The sequence below is a fragment of the Chlorocebus sabaeus genome, chromosome 20 (assembly GCF_047675955.1).
Source record: "Chlorocebus sabaeus isolate Y175 chromosome 20, mChlSab1.0.hap1, whole genome shotgun sequence".
In the NCBI taxonomy this organism is placed as follows: Eukaryota; Metazoa; Chordata; class Mammalia; order Primates; family Cercopithecidae; genus Chlorocebus; species Chlorocebus sabaeus.
Window position 1 is genome coordinate 132,915,185 of NC_132923.1, and position 14,305 is coordinate 132,929,489.

Here is a 14,305-nt window from a genome sequence, read left to right on the forward strand (position 1 = left end):
ACCCCCTGCCTCACCCCGATCCAGCCGAGAGGGGACAAGGAAGAGATGGGATGCCTTCAGCACACAGCCTGGCATATTTTATCTGAATCGACCTGGCAAGGGTGGACCATGGGCTGTCACCCACCAGGAAGTTCCCTGTGCCACCAAGGGGAGGAGGGAGGGCCAGGGGCCACAATGTCCCACATGGGTGTCCTTCACTGGGAGAGAACATCAGGAGTGCACACTAAACACCCCCACCCAACCCCACACGGTTCGTCTTGGTTCTGGGGCTATCGGAAGGTTTCATCTCGGGAGAGCTGCTCTCCTGTTTGATGGGAACCCCGCCCGTGGCCTTAGGATGACACGGAGATGATGCCTAGAGCCTGCTTTGAAGTCAGGGAGGCTGAGACAGAGGAGCTGAGCTGCTCTGGGCAGCGACTGTCACATGGTCCAGTCTAGATTCACTCAAGAAAGCAGTCAGTTACTCTATGGATTTCAGGAAAGGGGGTTCCATATGAGAATGAAGGTTTTTACAACTGTGGGGGTGGCTGGGGGAGGCAGGTCTGGAGTGGGGATGGTCACTAACTCATCCACCTGAAGCCTGGGAGCAGGGAGGAAACCAGAGTGTTGGGGGAGTCCCAGGAACCGAGGCCACCTGTGTCCAGCCCCCCAACACTTCACTTGGCACCGGGGCTAGGGAGGCTCGGTGGAGCCACTGGGCCTGCTATAGCCACCGCATCAACAAAGCCCCGGGGTGTGACCATCCTCACAGTGGCCACCAGTACCTCCCACACCCCCCAGCTCCGCTCATCCTTCCCCAAACCTCACATGCATTCAGCATCTGCCACCCCAACTCCCATCCCAGCAAGACAGGTTCTGGGACACGGAGCCTCCAGTCATGGCAGGGATGGCGAGTTGACCGCAGACGCTCTGGCCCTCCGGCTGCGGTGAGAGACGCAGGTGTCCGAATGTTCAGGAGAGAGGGGCGCTCCAGCTGCAGGAACTGAGAAGAGTTGCTGGCTGGGGGTGTGGACAGAAATCCCATGGAGGGCCCCGGGTGGAGGAGGGACTAACGACTGTGCAGAATGGTGGGAGTCAAGGTTCCTCTTAAATCTCTTCCCTTTCTGGGGCATTCGGGAGTCAAGGGACTCAAGGGCGGCCATCGCAGAGCCAGGCGGGGTGTTGGGAGCGCCGAGGGAGGATGCTGACATGGCCGCCCAGAGCAGGGCTGAGGGCCACAGCCAGTGCTGCCCTGGGGAAACGGTAAGCCCCCCAGGGGTCAAAGTAGGATGATGGCAGTCCCAGAGGACAGGCGCGGGGTGCACGTTACGTTTTCCTGGGGACGGCGAGGCCACGGTGACACAGCCATCACTGACGTGGTCCAAGAACCCAAACACTGACTCCAGCAAACAGTGAGGTCAATACCCGCGCTCACCCACATTCCTGGATGTCACCACGAAGGGCCCAGCCAAGTCCACGGGGGTGCTCTCGAGCCCTCGGTGGCTGCAGGGGCCATAGGTCTTGGCTGGCTCTCGCGTCCGGCGGCATCCCCGCACAGACCCCTGGCTTTCCTGCCGGAGATGGTTTCACATCAGGATGCTGAGAGCCGCAGCCCTGCCCCAGCACTGCCAACCCCTCCTTCAGCCTCAGTGTGGTCTCAGGTGCTGGGACCAACCTCGCTGTGTGTGTGTTTGTTGTTCATTTCCATCTCCCCAGTGAGACCCCGGCCTTCACGACGCATTCGGGCAGCTGCATTCACTGCTGAGACCCCCAGAGTTTACCTCAATATCAGCACATAATAGATATTCAGTAAAAACCTGAAGAACACGCTGGGAGCGGCAGCTACGTCTGGAATCTCAGCACTGTGGGAGGCCGAGGCAGGTGGATCACTTGAGGCCAGGAGTTTGAGACCAGCCTGGCCACATGGTGAAACCCCATCTCAACCAAAAATATAAAAAATTAGCCGAGTGTGGTGGTGCATGCTTATAATCCCAGCTACTTGGGTGGCTGAGGCAGGAGAACCTGGGAGGTGGAGGTTACAGTGAGCTGAGATCGTGCCATTGCACTCCAGCCTGGGCAACACAGTGAGACTCCATCTCAAAAAAAAAACCAACAACTTGATGATCAGATAGATGATCAATACTTCAAGTGGTTTCCAGCCCAAACCTCTCCAGTCAAGGCCCCAAACGAGAACCTCCTGGTTTCATTAACATAGGTTTGCCTAATGGCAACATTGGCCAAACCTAATGTTGATACAATTTTACTTTCCCATCTTTCCCTAAATGGAAAAAAAAAAAAAAAGTATTATCATTTGTCAGTGTCTTTCAAATGCTTGGAACAGAGAGGGAGACCTGTGGACCTGGGCTTGGCCTGCCTGAGCATGCCTGGGAGGAGGCATCCCCACCAGGTCTCCAGGAAGGGGAGGGGATTACAGCACCCCCTGAGTCCAGAGGACCCCCAGAAAGCACATCCAGCCACCCTCCATCCACACCGACCCAGTGGCCTCACCCAGACACCAACAGGCTGTGTCTTTTCAAGGTACCAGTGCAACTGGGCCTGGGGGCTTGAAGGTCAGAGGTCAGGGGTCAGTACAGTTGAAACCAGATAGGAGATTGTGTCAAACTCCAGAGAGATGGGGTGACCCCCTCACTGCCTCCTGTAGCCCCCAGGCTGCTTCCCGCAAAGCAGGGTCCACCTGGGCTCACTGAGCCCCCAGTGCGGTACGAGGGCAGAGGCTTGAGCAGAAGCCCACCAGGGTCTGGTCGCCAGACAAACCCAGTCCTGGTGAGGTCAGAGGCAGGCTCAAGGAGGAGGCCTGAGGCAGGAACAGAAATGTTGACCACGGTGTCAGTGGGGGCGGCACCGAAACCCACGTCTGCCTCCAAGAGCAAGAAGCTCAGCCTTTCTCTGCCTAGGCCTCTCCTTCAGGCTCGTGCAGTTCCAGCCCACAGAGCTGTGGATAGCTGCAGCAGACACAACAGAAGCAGCCAGCCGGCGTGTGGCCTGCACATCTTGGGGGCTCAGCAGGTGGCACGGCTGTGATTGTGAGGTGGCCTTGGTGTGGCCATGTGTGAGGATGACCTGCACCTAGGCTGGCTGAGGCTCTGCTCCTAGGAGATGAGGTTGCGGACAGGCGGTCTTCTTGAGGGGAGCCCAAATGCCAGCCCAGGGTGGTGGGCCCCTCAGTCAGCCCAGGTCAGGCCAGGGTTGCATGCCCCTGGAAGCCACAGCTCCATTCCCGTGCGCTTGGCTGTACTCACTCGATGCCAGGCCCCAGCAGCACCAGGTAGCAGCTCCCTGGACATGGGAAGACCATGCCTGCATCTGTGTTAGCGCTGGCTGTGGGGGCCCAGCGACCTGTCTGACCCCATGGCCAGCAGCTGGCCCCGGGGAGAGCAGGGCCTTCAGGACGGCACTCCCAGACCTCACTTTGTTTAGGATCCGCTCACTGCCAGACCTTCAGGGTGCAGTCTCTCCTCACAGGTCCTGTGGCGTCGCAACCGCTGAAAACCGTAGCCCCATCAGGCTCAGGAGGGGCAGGAGGAGCCGGCACCCACGTGGGCTTCACCCTGCTCCCAATGACAGGCACTGGCGCTCTCCAGACGGCAGTGCTGTGCTTGCCGGATAGTCTGCTGGGTGGACCTGCCAGCTGGCACCGGTTTAATTCCCACTCCCCTTCCTTGCCCCGAAGACTTGGGATAAAGGCCCAAAGTGCATGCCCAGAGGGTGGCTGGAAACCTCCCAGCCCCAGCGATTGTGGGGACCACCTATGTTAAAGGAAGACTGGCCTCTTGGGAGAGCGCCAAGGCACACATCCTCAGAAACCCTGGGGACCCATCAGCACCTCCCCAGGTCCCCCAGACACGCCGCCACAGCAAGATGAACTTGGCCAGTGGCACCCACTCTTCCCACTGGTCTGTAGGCGGTGGGTTCATGCCCAGATGCCAAGGCCCAGAAGCAGAGTGACGGACAAGGCCGGAGACAAAGGAAGAGAAAGGAGACGCTGGGGGAAGGGAGAGGGAATGAAAAGTGTTTGGAATGGCAAATAGGGGAGGGAGCTGAGGCCAAGAGAAGAATCTAGCCCTTTCCTCAAGGGAGACAGATGGGCGAGGCCAGGACCCAGCCCCGGGGGCAGGTTCCAGGCTCAGTCCAGGGCCTGAACTGTTGTGGGCCTCAGTTTCCCCATCTGCGAATGACGGATTCGGACCCGTACATCCAAGAGCTTCCTCCAACACAATTAACTGGTGACCAGACAACGTGCCTGGGAGGAGGAAGGAGGGAGCCAGATGAACCTCGGCCTGAACCCCAAGTCCTGCTGGGCCTCCTGGGTCTCAGTGGGTGGAGGCCACCATGAACTTGGAGATCTGAAGCTCAGGCCACCTGCTGGCAAGGCCCCTGTGGGTAGGGGCAGCCTAAAGAACTCAGCAGAGGGGCTGGGCTCCTGAGAACGGCTGGGGGAGGGTCCCCCTGGGCAGCAAAGGCTGCATGAAGGAAAAGACTAGCAGAGCAGGGGGTGCAGGGAGCAGCGCGGACACTCAACCCAGGCGGGAGCAAAGCCTCAGCACAGCACCCACCACCCTGAAATCTCCTCACCAGCTCAGAACCTGCCGGGAGAGCCGGGAGGAAGTGGCGGTCACTGGGATTCACGCTGTTTCCAGACCAGACAGCAGCGGACACGGAGCTCAGAGGCCCCGGCCTAGCCCACAACTCCCTCCCTGAGCCCCCGCGGGAAGCAGCTGCCGCCTCTCACGAACACATTCTTAATTCAGTGATTTCACTCCCTGGTGCTTGCCAAGGTATTGGATACCTGAGAAGCCAAAGATTCACATTCTCTACAGAGGCAGCTGCTGCCCCCATCCTGGCCTGCTCAGAAGACTCTAAAGGCTGTTAGTGAGCAACAGAGCTGTGTGCTGAGCCCTGCCTGCCGCCCGGGTACCCTCCGAGAGCAATCCTGAGAGCGTCCCAGGAAAAGGCCGGCAAGGCCGCCACGCCTGCCGCACCGGCTTCGTTACCCTGTCTCATCCTGCCCCCTGGCGTCGGGACTGCAGACACCTGAGCTGGCTCCTAACTAAGGCGGCCAAGGATGGCTCTCCAGGCGGCCGTCCCCTACTCAACAGGGGTCTGCACCAGTCCTCCTCCGGGAAGGATGCCCTGCAGAGACCCACATGGCCATGAACACGGAGAGTCCAGGTCTAACTCGATCTCGGCACCTCCTTGCTGTGTGATCCTGAGCAAGGTGTGTCCCCTCTGTGCGCCTCCGTCTCCCCAGGTGTCAACAGTGGACAATGAAAGAACCCATCTGTCTCACAGGGTTGCCGGGAGAATCACGAGATGATCTGAGCAAGAGGATCTGTGCCAGGCCCAAGCCAGGGCCCCCTCAAAACACGCAGCCCTCAGAGGAGCTCAGCCACCAGCAGGTCTACGGCACCACCCACGGTGTAGCCACGCAGCCAGGGGCTCCTCCTCTCCCAGAATGCCTGCCTCCCCCAGTGCCAGCCGCCGCTGTTGCAGGTGAACAGCCTATTCTCTGTGCAGGTGGAAGCCTGCAGCCGCACAGAAGTTGGGGTGGCTGGGCGTGCAGGGCTGGGGTGCTGCATTGCTTCTGAGTCCGCACATCCTGCTTCTCCATCGTCCTCGGGAGACTCTCGGGGACCCAGTGCCCAGCTTGAGAGAGAAATGGAAACTCCAGGCCTGGACCACAGGAGCTCAGTGGCAGCCCTGCCATTTCAGGGAGTCAGACGTCCCTGACGCTGGGCGTCCTCGCAGCAGAGTTTAAAAAGCCATTGCTAGGAAAAGCCCCACTGGGAACATCACGCTGAAAATCTCTGTTTGGATGCAGCACTTTGCCCCAAGGGTGCCAACAACCACAGACAACCACAGACACGGGTGCTATGTGCACCAAACCATCAACACCCCACTGACCTTAAAATGTGCTGACTTCTTTAAAATCCCAGGAAGAAATTAATAACAACATCTAGGGCAAGGATAACGAATTTTTCACTAAGTGGGAAGGCTGGCCTCTGGTTTGGAGAAGAGTCCGGGTCAAACTGGGTCCAGCCAAGTGAGGAACCTCAGTCCGGTTCCCATGGCCTTGGGGACGGACGAGGCCTTCACAGCCTGGGGACCCGTTTTCCTCACCCCAGTGACAGGGTGGAAGTCACCTTACAAATCACCACGGTGCACACCCCCCGGGCTGCGGCAGCCCATGCTCTGCAGACATGCAAATATTAAGACAACATTATCTGCACGCCTCTCCACAGGAAGGTTGCATCCCCTTAGCAGTGGGATCAAAAACTTTTTAGTAAATTAAAAAATTATTCAAAAGAACATTTCTCTCTCACTGAGAAAAAGGCAGGGTGCCTCCTTTTTCCTGAGAGGAAAAATCCGCTGTAAAATCTCTCTCTTTGTAATCAGGTACACACAATAGGCATTAATTCCAGGGAATTTCAACAGAAATCAGAAAAAAAAGAGATAAGAAAGTTCCAACCAGCCTCCGAAAAGGGGCATTCCAGACCCACCAGGGAGATATTCTATTCCCTTTTCTCCTTAGGTCACTTGTGTGTGGGGGCAGGAATGTCTGCGGTAGGAATTTAATCCTGCCCCAAAGAGGCCTGACCTCTGTCCTCAGCCACTGGGAGGTGACCTCCACGATGTCCTGCCTGATAGGAGTCATTGTTTGCCCAGGGCCTTGGGTCACGTGGGAGAGCCCAGTGATGTGACTCAGGGTGGAGGACAGCCACCATGATGGCCTCAGAGTGGGGCTGGCCATGCCAGAAAGACCAACGGTGTCATGGAGGGTGGGAGATGGGGCCATGTGGTGTCAATCAGCCCAAGGACAGAGACTGGCCATTTGGGTGGTCACTCCATCAGCCGTGCCCATGTAATGGGGCCCCAGTGAGAACCTGGACACTGTGGCTTGAGGCTGGCCCTGGCTCATGCTACCACATCGACGCAGGAGAGTCACACGTCCCAGTCCCACAGGGAAGGGACAGCAGGAGCTCTGCTCGGGGCACTTTTCCTGGACTCTGTCCCCTGCCTCCCCTCCTTCGGCCGATCTTAAATCTGTATCCTTTCCCGGTAAGGAACTGACGTATGTAGATGTTGTTCCCACTCAGACAGGCTGGCTCCCTTTCTGGCTTCTGCCACGACTGGAGGCTTCCTGAGGCCTCCCCAGCAGCTGAGCAGGTGCCACCGTGCTCCCCGTACAGCCTGCAGACCCGGGAGCCAATTATACCTCTTTTCTTCATAAATCACCCAGTCTCAGGTATTTCTTCACAGCAGTTCAAGAATGGACTAATACAGAAACCATAACTGTGAGTGTAACAGCTTTCAGGGAGTTCCAGGAGTCCTTCCAGTGAATCATCGAACCCAAGGGTGGCCCTAGGTGCCTGAACTTGTGATAGGTACCAGGGTGAGGCCTTGTGTGGACTGTGTCCTTGACCTTTGTAACTGGCCTGAACTCTTATCGAGTGTGTGTGTGTGTGTGTGTGTGTGCGCGCGCGCGTGTGTGTGTGAGACAGAGAGAGAGCAAGAGAGGAGAGAGAGAGAGAGGAGAGAGAGAGAGAGAGGAAACAGAGAGAGAGAAACAGAGAAATTCCCGACCTGATATAAATCTATTTTCCGGAATACTAAAGTTATACATCTTGGAACTGACAAATCCAAGGGAAAAATTATCCCCACCCCAGCCTCTAAATTCATGCAACTGAGTTAGCTTGAGAACGTCCAAGAATTCCAGACGGTTAAGTCCAAAATTCAAGATAAGGCACAGATATTGTTAGCTGCTCCTGGTCCACAAGCCAACACCCCTACAAACCCAGAGACACACGTGGAGACCAGATAACCACCAGGACTGGCCTCCATTCTGTGCCCAGACTTTGAAAAGGAGGATGGAGCCAGGCAGGGGGGGAACCTGCGCTAGAACAAGACGAGGTGAAACCATTGCACGAGGTGGCCTAGAGGGAGCCGGGAGCAAGCCAGCCCTGCAAAGCCCCCACCTGAGAAGCCAGGTTATGCCCGCCCCATCAGTTCACACCCGTCGGCGGCTGCGAGCGGGCGGTGGTGACCCTGGCTCTGCACTCAAGTTTGCGGACGCTGCCGTTCATGCAGCACTTAGCTGCCTCGAGACGCACTGACCTGAATCTGTTCTGGATTCTTAGCAAGCAGCATGACAAGGAAGTCACAGTCGCAGGGCCCTCGGTAGGCAAGTGTCCTTCGAGGAAACTGGGGAATCCTCCGTGCAGCGGAGCGAGCCTGGGTGAGCAGAGACCGGCCATCGGCCATTCCACTCCCAGGGCCCACGAGCAGGGCAGACCCCTCCCGACCGATGTAGAGAAGTCTCGTCTCTGAAACATGCCACCAACACACAGTCTCTACTGTCCTGCATCCCTAAACGCAGAGTGACGCCTATCCACGGCTCCCTTTCAAGTGGCTGAGACACTAGGCGGGAAGGCCCACAAGCCCCACCCCACCATCCAGCCGCACCCCTGCCTTCCCGCCCCAGCCCTGCCTTCCCACCGCACCCTTGCCTTGCGGCTCGCTCCTTCCTGCATCTTCCCATGGCCTATGCTGCCCCTAGGGGGCCCTCATGGCCTTTACTGTCAGCTAGTGAGGACAAAGCACCCCGTGACATCTCGGTAGCTCAGATGAAACCTGTTTGACTTGAAAGCTGATGATTTTAGCTCCCGAAGGCCACATGGGGGAATCAAACTGGACTTGAGGGCCATGGTTCCCAGTCCTGCCTGGGTCTGTGTCCTGCCAAAATGCAACACCCATGAGAACTGGGCAGGGCCCCACAGTGTCTCCTCTTGGGTGGCCTTGACGTGTGTCGGTGGCCGCCGAGGACGGATGCTTGGGTTTCAACAAAGGCAACCCGATCACGCAGCGGCGCCAAGACAGGCTGCGGGGCAGGGGAACCTCGGAACCCTGCAGTCTCTGCCCTGGGTGCACGCAGTTCTTCAGAAGTCCTCATCCTGCCCACGGCCTGAGCATGGCTACACGGCCACGGAGGGAAAAACAGCTGCCCGTCTATGACTAGTACGTTTTCGGGAACACCCATTTATCTGTCGGCTGTCCCTGCTATGCCCCTGATGTTTGGCCAAGTGAGCCTACGGGGTGCTGGGCACACGAGCATCTGCGAGTGGGAGGCAGACATGGATCTGTCCACACGCCCGCTCCCAGCCTGAACCTCACTCTGCCATCGGCACGATCCCTGGCCAGTTTCCACCACCAGCGGCCCCTGCCTGAAGGCAAGGGAGCTCTCAAAATAGGGCTTTTCATCTTGGTGTTTCTCTTTCTGACTGCCCAAAGGTTCTCATAAAATGGCATTTCTTTTTTCATCTAGCTGGAAGTTCAGCCTTTTCCAAGCTCTGTAAATCCCAGGCCTTTTCTTCAAAGGACACTGCAGCGTGATCCCAGTGGAGGGCTGGCAGTGAGACGCAATGTGGCCCACCACTCGGAGCTTTTATGCTGGATGACGTTGGAGTTCACGATTTGAATATTCCCCCCTGGTGTGCGGTTTCACTGATACCCAAATAGAGCGCGTTCTTCACATGGTCAGGGCACGCAGACACTACGGGGTTCCCGAGGTTCCCTGCTCTACATCCTCTCTCTGCAGCTGTGGGCGTGCACCGTGACTCCCCATGGAGGGTGCAGCTCCACCCCGGCGGGAGCAGCGCCCACAGCTCCCACAGCCCTGCCTGTGCGCTGCCTGCAGTGCTCTGCAACGTGCGTGCAGAGAGCCCAACAAACGTCTGATGAATGAAACCAGTGGACTCCACCAGGAGACAAGTCCTGGCCTCCACTGGAGCATCTCCATGGGGCCTGTGTCGGTGAAAAGTGGAAGCAAGCGAGTTCTCCTAGGTAGACCTCCACATCCTGCCTACTTACACAGTGACTGTGAGCTGCCATCAATAAGAACAGATGCACAATTTCTAGAACACACACAATTAGGTGCCCATAAAAAACAGAAACCAAAAATTAAAAGACAAGTCAATGAGAAAGAACAAAACAAAACCACAATATTGAGAAACTTTAAGGAAGGCTCAAATTTCCTGGCAAGGGGCAGAGAGGGGCCAGGGCTGGGCATGAGCCCGGGAAGAGACAGCCAGGCCGGGCTGACCCAGCTGGGTCAGGCCATGGGTCATGACCTCCAGGAGACCACAGAGCACCAGACTGGGGCAGGTGCCACGGACCCGCTGCTGCCTCCTGATCCCAGCAAGTCGTAGGACATGTGAAGCAGAAAATGGTCTACTCTACTCAAACCTGGTCACGTCACAGACTATTGATCAGTCTACAAAGTGGGCTACAAGAGTCCAGGGGCTCTTCAGCCCCCAGTGAGAGCCCCAAGGGGGCAGGCATTGGGCCCCTCCACCCGCACCTCCTTCACCATCTCTGCACGGCGCCGACAGTTCCTCCATACTTCACACCTGATTCTGACGCCACCAACTCCAGAAGAGACCCTCTGCCCCACGCTGGTGGCTCCCTGAGGCTTCTGGGCATCTTCCAACTGCCCCAGGGCGAGCCCTGTGAGTCTATCGGGCGCCCTACCAGGCTCGGAGCCTATATCCTTCTCTGCTGTGTCCTTCATTCAGGGCAGGACCTTGGCACATGCGCACGGGCAGACACGGGAGGAGCTGTGATACTTTCCGACAGCAGACGGCTGTCCTACCACAGGGTTATTTTTGCCCAGCTAAGTCAGGTGGACCAAGAGGATAGGAGACGGTGGGCTATTAAGAAAACATTAGTTTAGGTCAACTCAAAGAGAACTTTTCTCTTTTTTATGACGAAGTCTCACTCTGTCGCCCAGGCTGGAGTGCAGTGGCGCAATGACATTTTAAAAGCATGCTGCAAGCTTTTTTTCCCCTGCCTTCTCCCTCCCTCTCTCTCTCTATTACATCTTTCTTTTAATTATAAAGGGCCAGTATGCAAGAGACAACCCCTCCTCATACAGGCCACCATCTGTTGGCAGGAACACGATGTGCTCTGGCCGGGGTGGCCTCAGTTAACCAGTCTCCCAACTGCCAGTCAGTTGGAAAATCTCTTCAACTTTCTCACTGGCCCTGCGGTGTCTGTCAAAGGCAAATACTGAGCCGGGGCACAGCAGTGTTTAAGTTGGAATCTGTGGTATGGGCAAGAATGCAAAGTTCCCTCCAATCCACAATCCTCAAGTTCTCTGTGCGTGTCTCACCCCCAGCCAGTCAGCCAGCCCGCCAATGTCCCCTGGGTATCACCAGCCTCCGTTAACAAAACACGGACCCTGCCTTCCGGGGCTTACAGTTCACGTGGGGGGCCAGCCACGTACCAACCGGCACAGACTTCACACACCTGCCACCATGAGGAGTCTCCCTGTGCCCTGACCTGGCCGGGCAGGGGCACAGCTAATCAGGAATAAGAACGGAAGCAGACACTGGGAACCCGGGAAGCCGTGGCGCAGAGGTGGCTTCAGCCGAGCCTGGTTTTCTGCTCCCTCCAGGGTCTCCTGCAATTCCACATGGCAGCTTGAGGGAGAGTGGGGGAGAGGATTCTAGATTGGCTCCTCTGCCCACGCCAACACCTCCCACCTCGTCAGGAGGGGCAGCCTGTCCAGACAGGGCTCCACTGCACACTCAGCCCTGACTAGGAGGCCTTGTTTCCCCGGGGTGGGCCTGAAAGGGGCCTGAATCCTGGAGGATGAGGGAGGGAGAGGGGGCCCCAGCCACTTCCTCCCAGGATCCTCGCCTGACACCCCCAGCCCTGTGCTGTTGCCCATGTGGGCTCTCCCCCGTGGCTCTCATCACATTGCAAATGTACAATTCTGTGTGATGATTCCACGCCTGGGCTCGTGCCTGGCCCAGTCCCCAGCACACGGTGGAACCTGATACGTTGAGTGAATTAGTGGATGTGCTATGCTCTCTCTGGGATAGAGGGGGAGAAACGGGCCTGGCCCGCCACGGGGTCCTGGCGGAAGAGTGCAGAATGCTACAAAAGCAGTAACCGGATGACTGAATCTGGGGGGCAAGGGGGCATCCGGGAAGGGCCCCCTGAGGACAGGAGATTTAAGCCAAGTTGAGGTTTGAGGAACGGATTAGCCAGGCAAAACGTGGGCTGGGGGGCTGGGGAAAGGTTTTCAAGCAGAGGGAAGTGGGGAAGAGGCTTTGCAGCGGTCAGGGGCTCAGGGAGGCAATGTGGACAGCAGAGGGGCAGGGGAGCAGGTGCTGGGACTCTGGACTCTGTGCGTCTGGACTCCCAGGAGCAGGGAGTGGCAACAGTGGGCAAGCTCAGGAGCCCTTCTGCACACTCATTCAACAAACACCTGCTGGGCAGCCACAGTGTGCCAGGCACCATGCCAGGACTTACAGGCCACTCTAAGACTATGGCTCTGGATCCCAGAAGCAGGGATCACCCCAACAGCTGTGGGCCACCCAGGCCACAGGAAAAGGTGAGACCAGCCATGGGGCTTCAAAGTCTAGAATTAACAGCAACCGGCATCTGATAGGATGTGGGCAGGGTGAGAGAGACGTTCACGAATGGCCTGGGTGTCAGGCCTTAGCAGCTGGGAGGCCAGAAACCATCCTCATCCCAGACCCGGGGAGGGGACAGACCACAGTGGTGAAGTGAAGGAGAGTGCCCTTTGGGATGTTCAAGTCCACACGGCTTGGAGCCCAGAGCCCCCTTCGGGCGGGTGAGGCCAGGCAGTGAGGCGTTTACATCAACTGGCACCAACCACAAACAAGACAGGCAAACACCAGCCAAGCCCCAGTGGATGAGAACTCTGAGCTCCCAAGGACTGGGAAATAAAACCACTGAACCAAGCTTATTATGAAAACCAATCTCTGCGAAAATGGGACAGGCTAGGTGTTTAACAAAGTATCGCTGGCTCTCATTTTTTTCTGAACAGCTGGCAGCGATTATATTAAGTTTCCGTTTCGAATGGATTTCCTGCCAGTTACACATTTGTCTCCTCCCCTGCTGTACAACATGGGAAAAAACACGGGAGAATCGCGGGGCTGGGCTGGGAAGAGAGAGGATACAACAGCCAGGTAGGAGCGTGTGTGAGTGTGCACACACCAGGGATGCAAGCATCTTCACTCATTGCCGAAAGCAAAACCCCACGTGCAGTCTAATTTCAGGGCTCCACCTAATTACCAAACATCACGCTTCTAAAGAGAGTGGAGGCTGCATAGAGCTCAAGCTGGCAGGATCCTTAAATACTCTCTCTTCTCAGGCACTAAAAGGAGGCATCAGCTGCATGTCTGGGCTTTGAGGGAGTCATACCGTAAGAGCAGGCACACTGATGCTTTTGGAAGAGATTATTAATCACACCCTGCCTTGGAACAGTGCACAGAAGGACCCCAAGCAGGCCAGAATTCACAATGCAACGCAGTTCACTTTTCAACCTTTGTAGTTTAAGTGGAAAACCTAATGCTTCTAACAAAACTGCCTGATTTAAATGCTCTCACTTGCAAAAAACTAATAATGATTTTAAAAGGAAATACGACTCTCATTTATTTGCAAAGCACAGTACCGGCTGCTGGATGAGCCCTGTGCCCGAGCACCTGGGAGCCCGCCCTGGACTGGGCAGCCACGTGCAAGCAGAGAGGGGAGGGGCCAGGTGTCCTCGGCCACTGACGTGGTTTCCACCTCGTCCCCTTTTCTGAAGACACACATCCTAGAGCCCAGAGAACTCAAGGGCTGGAGGGTTTCAGGCAAGGCTGGATTTCATTTCTATGTTAAAATTCTTAAGAATAGGCCGGGCGCGGTGGCTCAAGCCTGTAATCCCAGCACTTTGGGAGGCCGAGACGGGCGGATCGCGAGGTCAGGAGATCGAGACCATCCTGGCTAACACAGTGAAACCCCGTCTCTACTGAAAAATACGAAAAACTAGCAGGGCGAGGTGGCGGGCGCCTGTAGTCCCAGTTACTCGGGAGGCTGAGGCAGGAGAATGGCGTGAACCTGGGAGGCGGAGCTTGCAGTGAGCTGAGATCCGGCCACTGCACTCCAGCCTGGGCGACAGAGCGAGACTCCGTCTCAAAAAAAAAAAAAAAAAAAAAAAAAAAAATTCTTAAGAATAGAAAAGTGGGCTGGGCGCGGTGGCTCACGCCTGTAATCCCAGCACTTTGGGAGGCCAAGGTGGGCGGAATATTTGAGGTCAGGCGTTCAAGACCAGCCTGACCAACGTGGTGAAACCCCATCTCTACCAAAAATACAAAAATTAGCCAGGCGTGGTGGCGCGTGCCTGAAATCCCAGCCACTCATGAGGCTGAGGCAGGAGAATCGCTTGAACCCAGAAGGCGGAGGTTGCAGTGAGCTGAGATCACGCCACTGCACTCCAGCCTGGGCGACAAAGTGA